Below are 6702 nucleotides of genomic sequence, written 5' to 3'. Positions count from 1 at the left end.
GGATTGCATTTAGGAAGCCATGAAATTTTATGATCATGGGTGTTTATGTAGGTGTATATGAAATACCGGTACTAGGTACACATCAATTTATGGATTAAAAGCACTCTACCAGTCTACACCTACATGTACCTATCACCGATGCTGACAGAGACAAATGTAAAAACATACCATACATGGTATACAAGGTCATACAGGGTCATCACACTGAGCAAAACAAGCACAAAATGCGTCAACAAATGTGAGCAATGTCATGTGTAAATTTACCATAGTAATTGAGATCTTAAGTATTTAGCCTGTCACATTTATTCCAAATGATATTTTGAATGTGAAACTTGAGCAACAATGTAAGAGACGACAGAGCTTCTCGTGCAGCCCGGCTGGCCACCATCTTGTGGGCATGAGACCAATCAAGATGATGGCAGCCTCCACTTTTCCATGAAATAAAACATATTTTCCTATGGAAATCTGGAGAGGAAGTTTTTTCTTATACACAGTGGACTCTGTAAAGAACACTGTAAGAAGAAACTACTGTTATAAAGAGCATATTCTGTGCATCCCAATTTCTGGAATTCTTTGTCTGTCTTTCCACCCCTCTTACAACAAAGTCTTGGTTATAAAAAAGTACAGGTAATTTATTTAGAATGAGAATGTGATGATACCGTGTATACAGTACTTCTTTTGAAGCTTGAGAGTGCAGATTCAGGTTCTTTTGTGTTTATTGATGCTAACTGCGTTTGGTGATGCTCTGTTGATGCTACATGTATTTAGTATAACGGTGATAATGGATGTGCTGACCCAAGCGTCTGGGCTATACACTGTCTGTGCACCTTCTAAGTTGTTATATTTGTGTAGACTAGCGCATGCCAGATCACTACAGACCCTGCCTGTGTTGTTTACCAAAGTTATGTGCTGTGGTCACGTACATGTAGCAACAATTACATATACATGTACTAGGAAACAGCAAACCACTATGTTGCTTGTTGAGATGTTACGCCTGTATAAGGGAGATACCGTACATGTATGAAAATGACACTTGTTGGCTGTTTCGCTTATCAGCAACCAGCTGGCATAGTGTCACAGCCAACACCGACTGCTATAATTGACATATTTTGTGAATACCAACAGGATGGAAGATGCCAGGGTGGACAGCTACATTTATTTACATGAACAGTGCTAATGGCAAGAGTTCTAGGAAAGTGGGTTAGGGAAAACCCGATTACATTGTACAATCACCACAACGCTCAATCTAACTTTATGTAAACAATCTTAATGGAGGGCTAAAGAGTCAAGTTCAAATACATCACATGCCAAGCTAGATTACTGATAAAATGCCACTCTGAATGTTGGCTGAATACGGTGATTGTGCTTAAAATTTGTAAAGTCTATGTGAAAAAAAAATGACTGATTGATAGTGTGCTGTGTATTCGCTATGTTTATTGATACCACCTGCACAAAACTTTTACGTATGAGGGTTCATCTGTTAAATTAACAGATGAACCAAAATTACAAGTGTCTTACAACCATTAAAGCTACCCTGTACATGTACATCACCCTCATACGTAAAAGTTTTCAATTTTTTCAATCTACATGTATCCTTTCCTTTAACAGGAGGACCAATCACAATCAAATGTACATGTACATTTCACATTTTTACCGGAGGGGCGCACTCATACAGATTGCAGCATAACAAATCTGTGTGGACACCACTTGAACGTTGAATGATCAAGCAGCTGGCATTGTATCCACTGATTTGGAGCACTGCAGGGATTTTGGCAGATGAACCTGCTGCTTGGTACTTGGTTAACCCTAACCTTCCCCGACCACACAGAATTAAACAGTAGTAAAGTGTTTAATTCTGTGGGGATAGGTCTGGTAGGCCCATAACAGCTGGCTTTTGCATTGGGTTTGGCATACCTCAGAAAGTCCTACAGCCTCTGTGCACAAAGTCCCATATAGGTGTTTAACTTTGTGTGAATGGGGAAGGTTAGGTCCAGCAACGTTTGGGCAGTTAGGGTTAGTTAAGAAACAATTTTGCAATCCTGAGGATCCGCAAGCAGTGACTGTGCATACTCACAGTTCCTCTCTCTGTCTCTGGGACAACACCATGATGATGGCGTGGAATGCACTACTGTTATTCCGCAGTTAAACACTCGATGGGGCCGGCTGATTACAAAAATCCACTGGGAAGGACGATGCCCCTAGCTCCTTGCTACATGTACGTCAGCTGCACTTTTTTCTTCTCCTTGATTCGGAATCTTGTCAGAAATTGTCAATTAAAACAGTTCACCTACACACACACGCACAATGGAGCTTTCATCAACTCATCATGACTGATCTCCAAAATCTGAAAGACAAAGAAAAAAGACTCCTTGATTCATTTCAAAAATGACTGACTATTATACATATACTGTACAACTACAGAAATGCACTGTAATACCCATTCAATTTAACAAGATTATTTTCAGTAATCCAATCTGACTTTAAGGTTCACAAGAACTCCTTTTTAAAAGTATGAGTCACCAAAAAAGAAGAAGAAGAAGTCTACTTTAGCTTTAAAGATAGCTTGAAGGAATATCCATTTGTCATGACATCTTGGAATCAAAAATTTTTCCTCAGCATTGGGGAAAAAGGGGGGGCCCAGCCCTATCAGTCCTCAGTCCTCCAACTAGGGACTGTTTGGGACAGTGAGTAGCAAACGCTCTCAAAATCAGGACACAAAGGAGCACTTTGGGGATTTACAGGCCTGAGCATTGCAGCAACTTGCTCTCACTCAATCAGAATTCTGACATGCAGCACTGAAACCTTCAACATTACAATGTACATGTATATCTCCCAAGCCAAATCAGGTTAACGGTCATAAATTCGGTACAAAATATCACTCGTCTGTTGAGCAGGCTTTGGCCTACATGTTTTGTGTGTGGGGCTATGGAATGATTAGTCGCATAACTTGGGCCCAGATACCGGTATTTATGTATACAGACAGCCCCATTTTAACTGGAACAAAGATACTGGAATAAGAGTTGAGAGTGTCTGGGCCTCCATCCATAACTTCGTATTGATATCGTTGCCAGTTTTGCGCCAGTAGAATGTTGTGCATAGGTCAGTTGTCCATAGCCTGAATGCTTGAGAGTCAAAGCCTTGGCCTTGAGGATCAAAGACATTGCTGACAGTGGCAACCATGTTGTTCAGCATCCGCCAGAGTACCTTACAATTACATGTACAAGTAGGCTGATACGAAATATTAAATTCTTGCACAGCACTAAGCGACCATGTGGGCCTAGTGGTTACACAAATGAGGAGCTTAGTTGAGACCAAGTACCTGAAGGATTCTTTCTTTCTTTCCTGTGTAAGCACAGAACCAGATGAAACTTTGTCAAAGTAAGATTTCATGGTCCTTTCAAATACTTACTGAACACAAGAGTTGGCAATTCCTTTACTTAAATCCCCCTCCCAAATTAAGTTTTGTTGGATTTAATTTTTCTTTTTACCAGGTTTTAAACTGGATTAAAAGTTGCGAGGAAAAAAAATAGAATCTACAGGAATTTATTAACCAGGAACTCAAAATTAAGGACCAGTGAGTAAAATAAATGCCATCAACCACATGCACATACTCTTGCTACATTGGCCTGTGCTATATGTACCGGTACATGTACATGTACCTAAAGTTAGAAAAAGCTGGAATTTACAGAGGTACACTGTACATGTACCTTGTCTCGTAATAGGTTTGCCTTTAATCCAGATCTTTTGTACTTAATATAGAAGAGACTCGGGCTTAATTAAAACTCACTTCTTTAGAACAATTGTAACTGGTTCAAGATTCACTTCTTAATTACATGTACATGTACTGTACCAACATTAGTCCCAATATTCCCATACTACGTGTACACTGTACAACAGAAGTGCCATACTCCTAATAAAATTAAAGATGCTGGTACATGTACATGTAGATGTACAATGCACATGTACATTGATGCTGTATCACGTTTCATTCCAGAGATGGACACTTTAAATGGTGTGAAATTAAAACATGATTACAAATCCTTTTTCATGCACTGAATCCAAAAAAGTCGATTAAAATCAACACATGGCTTGGATTGAACTAAACAATCCTGCCATTCCAGACTGTGCATAACACCTGTGCGTCCCTGCATCTTAACAATACATTTACGTGCACTTTGTATTGAAGGGCTCATAGATAAGGATTTGCCATTTAACCAGTTTGTAATGAATGAAATGTGGAAAATATTGCAAATTAGCTAAAAAAAGACGAAAAATTGCCACTATTACCTTTCTGCCGCCCAAATCTTACATGTTGATTTACATCAGGGATGTTGAAAAATCACGATTTAAGTCAGTGTTTGACGCGGTGGCCGGCAGGGTGGGTTAGATGGCACTCTTCGTGACTGTCGGCCGTCACCTCGCTACATGTATGTACATGTAGAACTGTTGTAACAATGCCATGTCACAATAAATTTATATTCCCCAGATCCGTTTAGTTGAAATATATAACCAGGCAGCCCTATTTCCTATGGACAAGGATAGGGCCAACACTGGAGCGAAGAAACTTCTTCTTGGGGCTGTTCACGTCACACGTGATTCTTAGAGGTGATTTACATGTGTAAATTGGCCAAGCAGCTTGTATCCAGCAAGTCACCATTCTGAGTCTAACCGTGCGAGTAACCATCATCCTCTTGGCCATTTCAATTGGAGAGGGAATTCAGCGAAGTATTACACTGTCTCATCCTGCTTGTGTTTCCATTCCTGAGGTACTAAAGTCTAAATAAATGTTAATAAAGTGTCCGTATGATCATGACAGTGGAGGTGCACATTAGAACTCGGAGACTATCCCTGTATTTGGAGAAGTTTCTTTTTTCAAGGACAAAATAACTCCCTGGAAAGAGAGAGAATGTCCCTCTAAATGGGGACAAGTTTTTTTCAAGTAGGCTTAAGGCCGTTGCACACCAGACGAACTCACCGGGGTCCTGTGCGATAAAATTGCATCCATGTCCTGAAATAGCAAATCTGTGATGTGTGAGAGCGACCCTTGCGAAAAAATTGCCAAGGTCCTTGGTTTTTTATCTCCGAGGTCCAGACCTCCTCCACACTTTCACAACCTTGTTGAAACCCAAGCAATTGTGTGTGTGGAGCGTGCGCAGTGTTCATAACCATGGACCCTGGTTTTGGCAGGAGTACTCGGCATGTACGTTGCGCGTTTGCAATAATAAAGATGGTTACGTTTGAGGAGATCATGCTTATCCCTAACCATTCTGAACCCAACAAGTTTATGCATGATTTTAATGGTCCCTAGGGTGTTAGGGTTAAGCCTCTTCTGTGCAGTTTAATGAGAATTAAAAGTCCCTCAAAATCAAAGAGAAGTAGTACAAACCCTTCCCTTCGATGCTGGACATACAAATACATGTAGCATACCTCGGGGCATACGTACACGTACGTACAGTGTACATACCGCGCGTGCGGGAATCTTGGTGGTAACCTACATATGAACGTACTGCGGACAGTTATTGTGTGCAAAACCAGTGAAACAGCAAATAAACAATCCTGACCCTTGACCACATCTTATGTAAACTCACAAAATGGGGGACGTTGGTGTACTGTGTTGTGTGTGAAAGCTCGCTTCGTGATCGCATACGACCCAGGTGACAGATTACTGGCACCTGTGACCAAGGACCCTAGTTTTTTGGCTTGTGTGTGAAACTGGCTTTAGTGATCCTACCATTGCTGTGGGGATCCTTTTAATGCCTTAATTGGATTCAGCAGAAGAAAATACCCAAGGCTGCTGTTTAAATAAATATTATTATTATACAAAATTCTACCATCTACTTCTAGGATTAGAAACAGGAGTCTGCAATGGCACACAAAAGCTGGGAAAAAGGCCACATCAAAATTTTTCTGAAAATCAATTCTTAGACCACCTAGCACAAAGTATGGACCTACATGTACATGCAGCCTAGTTATGAATGGAAATGGGCCTTTGGGTGAAAAAAATCAACAATAGCATTTGGATATTTTTGACCTAAGCCAACTTTAGAAAAAAGTCTCCTTTTAAGGAGACAGTCTCTCTTTCAGGGGACTCGTTTTGTCCCCAAATGAAGGGACTTCTCCTAATACAGGGACACGAGAGTTGCGATATGCACAAAAATGAATAGCCACGAACTAACTTAGCCTTAGGCACAGTACGCTATGATGGAATTCTTTCCAAAATTTCACAAATGTAAAAATCAGGGATTCTAGGATGCTAACTCAGACTTTTTCAATCTTTCAACAATCATTATGGTTAAGTATGTTAAGTGTCACTGACACTGACTGCGAGTGACTGGAGTGCCCAACAACACGACCAAGTTGAAGTCGCCCAATATGGCGACTATGTACACACATCTGATGCAAATTTGACCGACACTATTACAAAAGCTGGCTAATTTTACACGTTTAAGCTCAAAAGACTCAAAATACATTTACACTAACAAAATATGTCAAGCTTACTTGTTCAAATTCATCGTTGATCAAGCTAAAATTTGATCACGTTAAAGACCCAAAAGAAAAGAAAGACAGGTTATCCGTCTCATCCAACACGTTGAAATTTAACCCAGGATGCACGTTCGCGCATGCGCGAACTCTGCTGTCTAAAGACATTTCCCATGATTCTAAACGCGGAAGTTGAAAATTTTCATCGTTGGGAAGGACAGA

The 6702-nt window shown here is 40.4% G+C and overlaps 1 long non-coding RNA gene across 1 annotated transcript; it reads right to left on the bottom strand.

Annotated features, from left to right (window-relative positions):
- Positions 1-2074: 2074 nt before the first annotated feature.
- LOC110982294 (uncharacterized) lies at positions 2075-6649 on the bottom strand. The gene is made up of 2 exons (XR_015426309.1): positions 6499-6649; positions 2075-2344 (listed from the first exon to the last, which is right to left on the bottom strand). It is a non-coding gene; the product is annotated as an uncharacterized LOC110982294 (long non-coding RNA).
- Between the last annotated feature and the right edge of the window lie 53 nt (positions 6650-6702).

This window comes from Acanthaster planci, linkage group LG09 (genome assembly GCF_054643075.1).
Source record: "Acanthaster planci isolate LZ-2023a linkage group LG09, COTS_SCS, whole genome shotgun sequence".
Lineage (NCBI taxonomy): Eukaryota > Metazoa > Echinodermata > Asteroidea > Valvatida > Acanthasteridae > Acanthaster > Acanthaster planci.
This window is presented reverse-complemented; position numbering and strand designations above follow the sequence as displayed.